The sequence below is a fragment of the Epinephelus lanceolatus genome, chromosome 4 (assembly GCF_041903045.1).
Source record: "Epinephelus lanceolatus isolate andai-2023 chromosome 4, ASM4190304v1, whole genome shotgun sequence".
Lineage (NCBI taxonomy): Eukaryota > Metazoa > Chordata > Actinopteri > Perciformes > Serranidae > Epinephelus > Epinephelus lanceolatus.
Genome location: NC_135737.1, coordinates 12,662,144 through 12,675,330, shown reverse-complemented (window position 1 = coordinate 12,675,330; position 13,187 = coordinate 12,662,144). Strand labels below are relative to the sequence as shown.

Below are 13,187 nucleotides of genomic sequence, written 5' to 3'. Positions count from 1 at the left end.
TACAGCATGGCGTGATGAGATATGTGCCCATTTCTCTCAAGTAAAATGTGAACAAGTTTTGTTCAGTCTCACTACAAAAGTGTCTCTTGTATATTAGCGTCCTGTAGATTATCAGAGCCTTTATAGTGTGTGGTTCTGGACTGGTCATTGCTATACATTGCCAGCACCATCACCTATCATCGTATGACCGTGAATGAGGCCCCTGTGTGTGAGGTGTACAAGTCATACTTACCTGGCAGGGGAGATACCATGATCAAGAAGGTGGTTCACCCAGGGCGAGGCTCGGTCACTGCACTCCGATTGAGCTGACCTCTGCGAATTCCCCAAATGTGGGAATCTCGACTGCATAATTTCTGGTAGTGGGGGACTGCGTTCGCGCTCTCCCCTGATGTGCTTGTTTAATGCAACCAACAGCTGTGGCAGCATATGGCACTAGAGAACCGCGTGCATCAAACGCCATTTCACGCTCAATCACAGGCTTTGCCCTTGCCCGTTGTGTCAGTGCAAGTCGGTACCGCATCACTTCACATCTGTGCCACTACTGAAGAAGCAAAACAAGCTCCTATGATATTGTTATATCCTCACACTCAGTCATTTAGAATAATATGTGGGTTGCAACTGATGCCCCCGCCCACCGTATTAAAAGTGGGGCATTTTTCAGTGAAACGCGTCAAGTCACAGTGGCAGCGGCTCTCCGTTGTTAATATAAAGACAGTCAACGAGTAGAGACAAATCTTAAATTGTTTACTTTAGTTTGCAGATATTTATGATGGATGCACTCTATGTTTTGAAATCTTCTGAAGGTTGACAACATGCCGAAAAAAACACAGCAGATTACGACCAGTCGGCGCGAGAGACCGTGCTGTGACTCCCTCCTTTTCCGCTGACCCATTGGCAGTATCACTTTTCGGCCCGCGTTAACTCCCATAACCTTTTGTAATAAAAGTCTGCGATCGGATGCATATTTGTGTTGCCCATCAGTCATAAAACATCGAACTTCACGTTCACAGTCTGCCGTGTGTTTTTGTAGCGATCGAAATCATATTGAACCCGCGAGCTAGAGTCACAATGAGGAGACTGAGTCTCCCACTTCACTCAGCAGTCAGTATCGCTTCTCGGCCTTTTGGCTAAGATCAAGTGTAGTATCTGTTCTTATCAGTTTAATATCTGATACGTCCCCTACCCGGGGACCATATATTAAATTGCTTTTTGGAAGAGGGAGATGGAAAAGGGGCTTGCCCCGTCCACTCCACGCATCGACCTGGTATTGCAGCACTTCCAGAAACGGTGCACCCCCCTCCCTCAACGTGTTGAAAACAGACCACGTAGGACGTGTCTCTAATGTGCCCTCGCCTTGATTTCTTGTTTTCGCCATGCTAGCGTGCAAATTGCGTATGTGTTGACTGAGCCCCTCTACCAGGTGCGCATTTCTAATAGTCATGCGCTATGGCATCATTTACACACTTGCCCAACTTCTCTTTTTGGAACTTTGGCCGTGTTTGAACTTTTCGCCACTGTCTGGCACTTTCCTTTTGAGGACCTGTTACATGCATCTCACTGTAAAATGAATTGAACCGGTACCTGTTGAGTGAGACCACTAGCTGCCAGTTCAGTCAGATGAATAGATCCATTCCCCCAACGTGAAAATCCACTCTGCATAATTTCTGCCGCTGTTTGCCACAGTCGGGTCTGTGCCGATATGTCAAAAGAAAGGCAAACACTCTTCATATGGTTGCGCTTTTATTTATAATATTATTTTCTTCTTTCCTTTAGTTTCAAACAGAGAAGCATGTGGATATATTTTTAACAAAGTGTTGTTCACACTCCAGACCAATAGGTGGCAGCAGCGGGCGGATCACGCCGTGTCTCTAATGTGAGGAGACAGGCCTGTTTTTTAGTCTTTCCGCTGACTTTTTTCTTTTAAATGCAGATCAAACAACACTTGATTGCAGTGTCATTTATCTTTGTCTGGTGTGAACTCACTTAGGTTTTTGCCTCATTTATTGGCGATCAATGGACAGCCTGGCCATGTTAGCTTAGCTTTTACTATGGATATACAGCATGGCGTGATGAGATATGTGCCCATTTCTCTCAAGTAAAATGTGAACAAGTTTTGTTCAGTCTCACTACAAAAGTGTCTCTTGTATATTAGCGTCCTGTAGATTATCAGAGCCTTTATAGTGTGTGGTTCTGGACTGGTCATTGCTATACATTGCCAGCACCATCACCTATCATCGTATGACCGTGAATGAGGCCCCTGTGTGTGAGGTGTACAAGTCATACTTACCTGGCAGGGGAGATACCATGATCAAGAAGGTGGTTCACCCAGGGCGAGGCTCGGTCACTGCACTCCGATTGAGCTGACCTCTGCGAATTCCCCAAATGTGGGAATCTCGACTGCATAATTTCTGGTAGTGGGGGACTGCGTTCGCGCTCTCCCCTGATGTGCTTGTTTAATGCAACCAACAGCTGTGGCAGCATATGGCACTAGAGAACCGCGTGCATCAAACGCCATTTCACGCTCAATCACAGGCTTTGCCCTTGCCCGTTGTGTCAGTGCAAGTCGGTACCGCATCACTTCACATCTGTGCCACTACTGAAGAAGCAAAACAAGCTCCTATGATATTGTTATATCCTCACACTCAGTCATTTAGAATAATATGTGGGTTGCAACTGATGCCCCCGCCCACCGTATTAAAAGTGGGGCATTTTTCAGTGAAACGCGTCAAGTCACAGTGGCAGCGGCTCTCCGTTGTTAATATAAAGACAGTCAACGAGTAGAGACAAATCTTAAATTGTTTACTTTAGTTTGCAGATATTTATGATGGATGCACTCTATGTTTTGAAATCTTCTGAAGGTTGACAACATGCCGAAAAAAACACAGCAGATTACGACCAGTCGGCGCGGGAGACCGTGCTGTGACTCCCTCCTTTTCCGCTGACCCATTGGCAGTATCACTTTTCGGCCCGCGTTAACTCCCATAACCTTTTGTAATAAAAGTCTGCGATCGGATGCATATTTGTGTTGCCCATCAGTCATAAAACATCGAACTTCACGTTCACAGTCTGCCGTGTGTTTTTGTAGCGATCGAAATCATATTGAACCCGCGAGCTAGAGTCACAATGAGGAGACTGAGTCTCCCACTTCACTCAGCAGTCAGTATCGCTTCTCGGCCTTTTGGCTAAGATCAAGTGTAGTATCTGTTCTTATCAGTTTAATATCTGATACGTCCCCTACCCGGGGACCATATATTAAATTGCTTTTTGGAAGAGGGAGATGGAAAAGGGGCTTGCCCCGTCCACTCCACGCATCGACCTGGTATTGCAGCACTTCCAGAAACGGTGCACCCCCCTCCCTCAACGTGTTGAAAACAGACCACGTAGGACGTGTCTCTAATGTGCCATCGCCTTGATTTCTTGTTTTCGCCATGCTAGCGTGCAAATTGCGTATGTGTTGACTGAGCCCCTCTACCAGGTGCGCATTTCTAATAGTCATGCGCTATGGCATCATTTACACACTTGCCCAACTTCTCTTTTTGGAACTTTGGCCGTGTTTGAACTTTTCGCCACTGTCTGGCACTTTCCTTTTGAGGACCTGTTACATGCATCTCACTGTAAAATGAATTGAACCGGTACCTGTTGAGTGAGACCACTAGCTGCCAGTTCAGTCAGATGAATAGATCCATTCCCCCAACGTGAAAATCCACTCTGCATAATTTCTGCCGCTGTTTGCCACAGTCGGGTCTGTGCCGATATGTCAAAAGAAAGGCAAACACTCTTCATATGGTTGCGCTTTTATTTATAATATTATTTTCTTCTTTCCTTTAGTTTCAAACAGAGAAGCATGTGGATATATTTTTAACAAAGTGTTGTTCACACTCCAGACCAATAGGTGGCAGCAGCGGGCGGATCACGCCGTGTCTCTAATGTGAGGAGACAGGCCTGTTTTTTAGTCTTTCCGCTGACTTTTTTCTTTTAAATGCAGATCAAACAACACTTGATTGCAGTGTCATTTATCTTTGTCTGGTGTGAACTCACTTAGGTTTTTGCCTCATTTATTGGCGATCAATGGACAGCCTGGCCATGTTAGCTTAGCTTTTACTATGGATATACAGCATGGCGTGATGAGATATGTGCCCATTTCTCTCAAGTAAAATGTGAACAAGTTTTGTTCAGTCTCACTACAAAAGTGTCTCTTGTATATTAGCGTCCTGTAGATTATCAGAGCCTTTATAGTGTGTGGTTCTGGACTGGTCATTGCTATACATTGCCAGCACCATCACCTATCATCGTATGACCGTGAATGAGGCCCCTGTGTGTGAGGTGTACAAGTCATACTTACCTGGCAGGGGAGATACCATGATCAAGAAGGTGGTTCACCCAGGGCGAGGCTCGGTCACTGCACTCCGATTGAGCTGACCTCTGCGAATTCCCCAAATGTGGGAATCTCGACTGCATAATTTCTGGTAGTGGGGGACTGCGTTCGCGCTCTCCCCTGATGTGCTTGTTTAATGCAACCAACAGCTGTGGCAGCATATGGCACTAGAGAACCGCGTGCATCAAACGCCATTTCACGCTCAATCACAGGCTTTGCCCTTGCCCGTTGTGTCAGTGCAAGTCGGTACCGCATCACTTCACATCTGTGCCACTACTGAAGAAGCAAAACAAGCTCCTATGATATTGTTATATCCTCACACTCAGTCATTTAGAATAATATGTGGGTTGCAACTGATGCCCCCGCCCACCGTATTAAAAGTGGGGCATTTTTCAGTGAAACGCGTCAAGTCACAGTGGCAGCGGCTCTCCGTTGTTAATATAAAGACAGTCAACGAGTAGAGACAAATCTTAAATTGTTTACTTTAGTTTGCAGATATTTATGATGGATGCACTCTATGTTTTGAAATCTTCTGAAGGTTGACAACATGCCGAAAAAAACACAGCAGATTACGACCAGTCGGCGCGGGAGACCGTGCTGTGACTCCCTCCTTTTCCGCTGACCCATTGGCAGTATCACTTTTCGGCCCGCGTTAACTCCCATAACCTTTTGTAATAAAAGTCTGCGATCGGATGCATATTTGTGTTGCCCATCAGTCATAAAACATCGAACTTCACGTTCACAGTCTGCCGTGTGTTTTTGTAGCGATCGAAATCATATTGAACCCGCGAGCTAGAGTCACAATGAGGAGACTGAGTCTCCCACTTCACTCAGCAGTCAGTATCGCTTCTCGGCCTTTTGGCTAAGATCAAGTGTAGTATCTGTTCTTATCAGTTTAATATCTGATACGTCCCCTACCCGGGGACCATATATTAAATTGCTTTTTGGAAGAGGGAGATGGAAAAGGGGCTTGCCCCGTCCACTCCACGCATCGACCTGGTATTGCAGCACTTCCAGAAACGGTGCACCCCCCTCCCTCAACGTGTTGAAAACAGACCACGTAGGACGTGTCTCTAATGTGCCCTCGCCTTGATTTCTTGTTTTCGCCATGCTAGCGTGCAAATTGCGTATGTGTTGACTGAGCCCCTCTACCAGGTGCGCATTTCTAATAGTCATGCGCTATGGCATCATTTACACACTTGCCCAACTTCTCTTTTTGGAACTTTGGCCGTGTTTGAACTTTTCGCCACTGTCTGGCACTTTCCTTTTGAGGACCTGTTACATGCATCTCACTGTAAAATGAATTGAACCGGTACCTGTTGAGTGAGACCACTAGCTGCCAGTTCAGTCAGATGAATAGATCCATTCCCCCAACGTGAAAATCCACTCTGCATAATTTCTGCCGCTGTTTGCCACAGTCGGGTCTGTGCCGATATGTCAAAAGAAAGGCAAACACTCTTCATATGGTTGCGCTTTTATTTATAATATTATTTTCTTCTTTCCTTTAGTTTCAAACAGAGAAGCATGTGGATATATTTTTAACAAAGTGTTGTTCACACTCCAGACCAATAGGTGGCAGCAGCGGGCGGATCACGCCGTGTCTCTAATGTGAGGAGACAGGCCTGTTTTTTAGTCTTTCCGCTGACTTTTTTCTTTTAAATGCAGATCAAACAACACTTGATTGCAGTGTCATTTATCTTTGTCTGGTGTGAACTCACTTAGGTTTTTGCCTCATTTATTGGCGATCAATGGACAGCCTGGCCATGTTAGCTTAGCTTTTACTATGGATATACAGCATGGCGTGATGAGATATGTGCCCATTTCTCTCAAGTAAAATGTGAACAAGTTTTGTTCAGTCTCACTACAAAAGTGTCTCTTGTATATTAGCGTCCTGTAGATTATCAGAGCCTTTATAGTGTGTGGTTCTGGACTGGTCATTGCTATACATTGCCAGCACCATCACCTATCATCGTATGACCGTGAATGAGGCCCCTGTGTGTGAGGTGTACAAGTCATACTTACCTGGCAGGGGAGATACCATGATCAAGAAGGTGGTTCACCCAGGGCGAGGCTCGGTCACTGCACTCCGATTGAGCTGACCTCTGCGAATTCCCCAAATGTGGGAATCTCGACTGCATAATTTCTGGTAGTGGGGGACTGCGTTCGCGCTCTCCCCTGATGTGCTTGTTTAATGCAACCAACAGCTGTGGCAGCATATGGCACTAGAGAACCGCGTGCATCAAACGCCATTTCACGCTCAATCACAGGCTTTGCCCTTGCCCGTTGTGTCAGTGCAAGTCGGTACCGCATCACTTCACATCTGTGCCACTACTGAAGAAGCAAAACAAGCTCCTATGATATTGTTATATCCTCACACTCAGTCATTTAGAATAATATGTGGGTTGCAACTGATGCCCCCGCCCACCGTATTAAAAGTGGGGCATTTTTCAGTGAAACGCGTCAAGTCACAGTGGCAGCGGCTCTCCGTTGTTAATATAAAGACAGTCAACGAGTAGAGACAAATCTTAAATTGTTTACTTTAGTTTGCAGATATTTATGATGGATGCACTCTATGTTTTGAAATCTTCTGAAGGTTGACAACATGCCGAAAAAAACACAGCAGATTACGACCAGTCGGCGCGGGAGACCGTGCTGTGACTCCCTCCTTTTCCGCTGACCCATTGGCAGTATCACTTTTCGGCCCGCGTTAACTCCCATAACCTTTTGTAATAAAAGTCTGCGATCGGATGCATATTTGTGTTGCCCATCAGTCATAAAACATCGAACTTCACGTTCACAGTCTGCCGTGTGTTTTTGTAGCGATCGAAATCATATTGAACCCGCGAGCTAGAGTCACAATGAGGAGACTGAGTCTCCCACTTCACTCAGCAGTCAGTATCGCTTCTCGGCCTTTTGGCTAAGATCAAGTGTAGTATCTGTTCTTATCAGTTTAATATCTGATACGTCCCCTACCCGGGGACCATATATTAAATTGCTTTTTGGAAGAGGGAGATGGAAAAGGGGCTTGCCCCGTCCACTCCACGCATCGACCTGGTATTGCAGCACTTCCAGAAACGGTGCACCCCCCTCCCTCAACGTGTTGAAAACAGACCACGTAGGACGTGTCTCTAATGTGCCCTCGCCTTGATTTCTTGTTTTCGCCATGCTAGCGTGCAAATTGCGTATGTGTTGACTGAGCCCCTCTACCAGGTGCGCATTTCTAATAGTCATGCGCTATGGCATCATTTACACACTTGCCCAACTTCTCTTTTTGGAACTTTGGCCGTGTTTGAACTTTTCGCCACTGTCTGGCACTTTCCTTTTGAGGACCTGTTACATGCATCTCACTGTAAAATGAATTGAACCGGTACCTGTTGAGTGAGACCACTAGCTGCCAGTTCAGTCAGATGAATAGATCCATTCCCCCAACGTGAAAATCCACTCTGCATAATTTCTGCCGCTGTTTGCCACAGTCGGGTCTGTGCCGATATGTCAAAAGAAAGGCAAACACTCTTCATATGGTTGCGCTTTTATTTATAATATTATTTTCTTCTTTCCTTTAGTTTCAAACAGAGAAGCATGTGGATATATTTTTAACAAAGTGTTGTTCACACTCCAGACCAATAGGTGGCAGCAGCGGGCGGATCACGCCGTGTCTCTAATGTGAGGAGACAGGCCTGTTTTTTAGTCTTTCCGCTGACTTTTTTCTTTTAAATGCAGATCAAACAACACTTGATTGCAGTGTCATTTATCTTTGTCTGGTGTGAACTCACTTAGGTTTTTGCCTCATTTATTGGCGATCAATGGACAGCCTGGCCATGTTAGCTTAGCTTTTACTATGGATATACAGCATGGCGTGATGAGATATGTGCCCATTTCTCTCAAGTAAAATGTGAACAAGTTTTGTTCAGTCTCACTACAAAAGTGTCTCTTGTATATTAGCGTCCTGTAGATTATCAGAGCCTTTATAGTGTGTGGTTCTGGACTGGTCATTGCTATACATTGCCAGCACCATCACCTATCATCGTATGACCGTGAATGAGGCCCCTGTGTGTGAGGTGTCCAAGTCATACTTACCTGGCAGGGGAGATACCATGATCAAGAAGGTGGTTCACCCAGGGCGAGGCTCGGTCACTGCACTCCGATTGAGCTGACCTCTGCGAATTCCCCAAATGTGGGAATCTGGACTGCATAATTTCTGGTAGTGGGGGACTGCGTTCGCGCTCTCCCCTGATGTGCTTGTTTAATGCAACCAACAGCTGTGGCAGCATATGGCACTAGAGAACCGCGTGCATCAAACGCCATTTCACGCTCAATCACAGGCTTTGCCCTTGCCCGTTGTGTCAGTGCAAGTCGGTACCGCATCACTTCACATCTGTGCCACTACTGAAGAAGCAAAACAAGCTCCTATGATATTGTTATATCCTCACACTCAGTCATTTAGAATAATATGTGGGTTGCAACTGATGCCCCCGCCCACCGTATTAAAAGTGGGGCATTTTTCAGTGAAACGCGTCAAGTCACAGTGGCAGCGGCTCTCCGTTGTTAATATAAAGACAGTCAACGAGTAGAGACAAATCTTAAATTGTTTACTTTAGTTTGCAGATATTTATGATGGATGCACTGTATGTTTTGAAATCTTCTGAAGGTTGACAACATGCCGAAAAAAACACAGCAGATTACGACCAGTCGGCGCGAGAGACCGTGCTGTGACTCCCTCCTTTTCCGCTGACCCATTGGCAGTATCACTTTTCGGCCCGCGTTAACTCCCATAACCTTTTGTAATAAAAGTCTGCGATCGGATGCATATTTGTGTTGCCCATCAGTCATAAAACATCGAACTTCACGTTCACAGTCTGCCGTGTGTTTTTGTAGCGATCGAAATCATATTGAACCCGCGAGCTAGAGTCACAATGAGGAGACTGAGTCTCCCACTTCACTCAGCAGTCAGTATCGCTTCTCGGCCTTTTGGCTAAGATCAAGTGTAGTATCTGTTCTTATCAGTTTAATATCTGATACGTCCCCTACCCGGGGACCATATATTAAATTGCTTTTTGGAAGAGGGAGATGGAAAAGGGGCTTGCCCCGTCCACTCCACGCATCGACCTGGTATTGCAGCACTTCCAGAAACGGTGCACCCCCCTCCCTCAACGTGTTGAAAACAGACCACGTAGGACGTGTCTCTAATGTGCCCTCGCCTTGATTTCTTGTTTTCGCCATGCTAGCGTGCAAATTGCGTATGTGTTGACTGAGCCCCTCTACCAGGTGCGCATTTCTAATAGTCATGCGCTATGGCATCATTTACACACTTGCCCAACTTCTCTTTTTGGAACTTTGGCCGTGTTTGAACTTTTCGCCACTGTCTGGCACTTTCCTTTTGAGGACCTGTTACATGCATCTCACTGTAAAATGAATTGAACCGGTACCTGTTGAGTGAGACCACTAGCTGCCAGTTCAGTCAGATGAATAGATCCATTCCCCCAACGTGAAAATCCACTCTGCATAATTTCTGCCGCTGTTTGCCACAGTCGGGTCTGTGCCGATATGTCAAAAGAAAGGCAAACACTCTTCATATGGTTGCGCTTTTATTTATAATATTATTTTCTTCTTTCCTTTAGTTTCAAACAGAGAAGCATGTGGATATATTTTTAACAAAGTGTTGTTCACACTCCAGACCAATAGGTGGCAGCAGCGGGCGGATCACGCCGTGTCTCTAATGTGAGGAGACAGGCCTGTTTTTTAGTCTTTCCGCTGACTTTTTTCTTTTAAATGCAGATCAAACAACACTTGATTGCAGTGTCATTTATCTTTGTCTGGTGTGAACTCACTTAGGTTTTTGCCTCATTTATTGGCGATCAATGGACAGCCTGGCCATGTTAGCTTAGCTTTTACTATGGATATACAGCATGGCGTGATGAGATATGTGCCCATTTCTCTCAAGTAAAATGTGAACAAGTTTTGTTCAGTCTCACTACAAAAGTGTCTCTTGTATATTAGCGTCCTGTAGATTATCAGAGCCTTTATAGTGTGTGGTTCTGGACTGGTCATTGCTATACATTGCCAGCACCATCACCTATCATCGTATGACCGTGAATGAGGCCCCTGTGTGTGAGGTGTACAAGTCATACTTACCTGGCAGGGGAGATACCATGATCAAGAAGGTGGTTCACCCAGGGCGAGGCTCGGTCACTGCACTCCGATTGAGCTGACCTCTGCGAATTCCCCAAATGTGGGAATCTCGACTGCATAATTTCTGGTAGTGGGGGACTGCGTTCGCGCTCTCCCCTGATGTGCTTGTTTAATGCAACCAACAGCTGTGGCAGCATATGGCACTAGAGAACCGCGTGCATCAAACACCATTTCACGCTCAATCACAGGCTTTGCCCTTGCCCGTTGTGTCAGTGCAAGTCGGTACCGCATCACTTCACATCTGTGCCACTACTGAAGAAGCAAAACAAGCTCCTATGATATTGTTATATCCTCACACTCAGTCATTTAGAATAATATGTGGGTTGCAACTGATGCCCCCGCCCACCGTATTAAAAGTGGGGCATTTTTCAGTGAAACGCGTCAAGTCACAGTGGCAGCGGCTCTCCGTTGTTAATATAAAGACAGTCAACGAGTAGAGACAAATCTTAAATTGTTTACTTTAGTTTGCAGATATTTATGATGGATGCACTCTATGTTTTGAAATCTTCTGAAGGTTGACAACATGCCGAAAAAAACACAGCAGATTACGACCAGTCGGCGCGGGAGACCGTGCTGTGACTCCCTCCTTTTCCGCTGACCCATTGGCAGTATCACTTTTCGGCCCGCGTTAACTCCCATAACCTTTTGTAATAAAAGTCTGCGATCGGATGGATATTTGTGTTGCCCATCAGTCATAAAACATCGAACTTCACGTTCACAGTCTGCCGTGTGTTTTTGTAGCGATCGAAATCATATTGAACCCGCGAGCTAGAGTCACAATGAGGAGACTGAGTCTCCCACTTCACTCAGCAGTCAGTATCGCTTCTCGGCCTTTTGGCTAAGATCAAGTGTAGTATCTGTTCTTATCAGTTTAATATCTGATACGTCCCCTACCCGGGGACCATATATTAAATTGCTTTTTGGAACAGGGAGATGGAAAAGGGGCTTGCCCCGTCCACTCCACGCATCAACCTGGTATTGCAGCACTTCCAGAAACGGTGCACCCCCCTCCCTCAACGTGTTGAAAACAGACCACGTAGGACGTGTCTCTAATGTGCCCTCGCCTTGATTTCTTGTTTTCGCCATGCTAGCGTGCAAATTGCGTATGTGTTGACTGAGCCCCTCTACCAGGTGCGCATTTCTAATAGTCATGCGCTATGGCATCATTTACACACTTGCCCAACTTCTCTTTTTGGAACTTTGGCCGTGTTTGAACTTTTCGCCACTGTCTGGCACTTTCCTTTTGAGGACCTGTTACATGCATCTCACTGTAAAATGAATTGAACCGGTACCTGTTGAGTGAGACCACTAGCTGCCAGTTCAGTCAGATGAATAGATCCATTCCCCCAACGTGAAAATCCACTCTGCATAATTTCTGCCGCTGTTTGCCACAGTCGGGTCTGTGCCGATATGTCAAAAGAAAGGCAAACACTCTTCATATGGTTGCGCTTTTATTTATAATATTATTTTCTTCTTTCCTTTAGTTTCAAACAGAGAAGCATGTGGATATATTTTTAACAAAGTGTTGTTCACACTCCAGACCAATAGGTGGCAGCAGCGGGCGGATCACGCCGTGTCTCTAATGTGAGGAGACAGGCCTGTTTTTTAGTCTTTCCGCTGACTTTTTTCTTTTAAATGCAGATCAAACAACACTTGATTGCAGTGTCATTTATCTTTGTCTGGTGTGAACTCACTTAGGTTTTTGCCTCATTTATTGGCGATCAATGGACAGCCTGGCCATGTTAGCTTAGCTTTTACTATGGATATACAGCATGGCGTGATGAGATATGTGCCCATTTCTCTCAAGTAAAATGTGAACAAGTTTTGTTCAGTCTCACTACAAAAGTGTCTCTTGTATATTAGCGTCCTGTAGATTATCAGAGCCTTTATAGTGTGTGGTTCTGGACTGGTCATTGCTATACATTGCCAGCACCATCACCTATCATCGTATGACCGTGAATGAGGCCCCTGTGTGTGAGGTGTACAAGTCATACTTACCTGGCAGGGGAGATACCATGATCAAGAAGGTGGTTCACCCAGGGCGAGGCTCGGTCACTGCACTCCGATTGAGCTGACCTCTGCGAATTCCCCAAATGTGGGAATCTCGACTGCATAATTTCTGGTAGTGGGGGACTGCGTTCGCGCTCTCCCCTGATGTGCTTGTTTAATGCAACCAACAGCTGTGGCAGCATATGGCACTAGAGAACCGCGTGCATCAAACGCCATTTCACGCTCAATCACAGGCTTTGCCCTTGCCCGTTGTGTCAGTGCAAGTCGGTACCGCATCACTTCACATCTGTGCCACTACTGAAGAAGCAAAACAAGCTCCTATGATATTGTTATATCCTCACACTCAGTCATTTAGAATAATATGTGGGTTGCAACTGATGCCCCCGCCCACCGTATTAAAAGTGGGGCATTTTTCAGTGAAACGCGTCAAGTCACAGTGGCAGCGGCTCTCCGTTGTTAATATAAAGACAGTCAACGAGTAGAGACAAATCTTAAATTGTTTACTTTAGTTTGCAGATATTTATGATGGATGCACTCTATGTTTTGAAATCTTCTGAAGGTTGACAACATGCCGAAAAAAACACAGCAGATTACGACCAGTCGGCGCGGGAGA

General features: G+C 45.7%; 13 non-coding genes across 13 annotated transcripts; all 13 read left to right on the top strand.

Moving 5' to 3' along the window:
- The first annotated feature begins 224 nt into the window (after positions 1 to 224).
- On the top strand, positions 225 to 388 carry LOC144463078 (U1 spliceosomal RNA). The gene has a single exon (XR_013491220.1). It is a non-coding gene; the product is annotated as a U1 spliceosomal RNA (small nuclear RNA).
- A 719-nt stretch (positions 389 to 1,107) lies between these two features.
- LOC144463216 (U2 spliceosomal RNA) lies at positions 1,108 to 1,298 on the top strand. Its single transcript, XR_013491357.1, has one exon. It is a non-coding gene; the product is annotated as a U2 spliceosomal RNA (small nuclear RNA).
- Positions 1,299 to 2,279: 981 nt separating this feature from the next.
- Positions 2,280 to 2,443, top strand: LOC144463067 (U1 spliceosomal RNA). The gene has a single exon (XR_013491209.1). It is a non-coding gene; the product is annotated as a U1 spliceosomal RNA (small nuclear RNA).
- A 719-nt stretch (positions 2,444 to 3,162) lies between these two features.
- LOC144463215 (U2 spliceosomal RNA) lies at positions 3,163 to 3,353 on the top strand. Its single transcript, XR_013491356.1, has one exon. It is a non-coding gene; the product is annotated as a U2 spliceosomal RNA (small nuclear RNA).
- A 981-nt stretch (positions 3,354 to 4,334) lies between these two features.
- On the top strand, positions 4,335 to 4,498 carry LOC144463056 (U1 spliceosomal RNA). The gene has a single exon (XR_013491198.1). It is a non-coding gene; the product is annotated as a U1 spliceosomal RNA (small nuclear RNA).
- A 719-nt stretch (positions 4,499 to 5,217) lies between these two features.
- Positions 5,218 to 5,408, top strand: LOC144463214 (U2 spliceosomal RNA). Its single transcript, XR_013491355.1, has one exon. It is a non-coding gene; the product is annotated as a U2 spliceosomal RNA (small nuclear RNA).
- A 981-nt stretch (positions 5,409 to 6,389) lies between these two features.
- On the top strand, positions 6,390 to 6,553 carry LOC144463045 (U1 spliceosomal RNA). Its single transcript, XR_013491187.1, has one exon. It is a non-coding gene; the product is annotated as a U1 spliceosomal RNA (small nuclear RNA).
- A 719-nt stretch (positions 6,554 to 7,272) lies between these two features.
- On the top strand, positions 7,273 to 7,463 carry LOC144463213 (U2 spliceosomal RNA). Its single transcript, XR_013491354.1, has one exon. It is a non-coding gene; the product is annotated as a U2 spliceosomal RNA (small nuclear RNA).
- Positions 7,464 to 8,444: 981 nt separating this feature from the next.
- On the top strand, positions 8,445 to 8,608 carry LOC144463084 (U1 spliceosomal RNA). The gene has a single exon (XR_013491226.1). It is a non-coding gene; the product is annotated as a U1 spliceosomal RNA (small nuclear RNA).
- Positions 8,609 to 9,327: 719 nt separating this feature from the next.
- Positions 9,328 to 9,518, top strand: LOC144463212 (U2 spliceosomal RNA). The gene has a single exon (XR_013491353.1). It is a non-coding gene; the product is annotated as a U2 spliceosomal RNA (small nuclear RNA).
- A 981-nt stretch (positions 9,519 to 10,499) lies between these two features.
- LOC144463034 (U1 spliceosomal RNA) lies at positions 10,500 to 10,663 on the top strand. The gene has a single exon (XR_013491176.1). It is a non-coding gene; the product is annotated as a U1 spliceosomal RNA (small nuclear RNA).
- A 719-nt stretch (positions 10,664 to 11,382) lies between these two features.
- On the top strand, positions 11,383 to 11,573 carry LOC144463271 (U2 spliceosomal RNA). Its single transcript, XR_013491412.1, has one exon. It is a non-coding gene; the product is annotated as a U2 spliceosomal RNA (small nuclear RNA).
- A 981-nt stretch (positions 11,574 to 12,554) lies between these two features.
- Positions 12,555 to 12,718, top strand: LOC144463022 (U1 spliceosomal RNA). Its single transcript, XR_013491164.1, has one exon. It is a non-coding gene; the product is annotated as a U1 spliceosomal RNA (small nuclear RNA).
- The last annotated feature ends 469 nt before the right edge of the window (positions 12,719 to 13,187 follow it).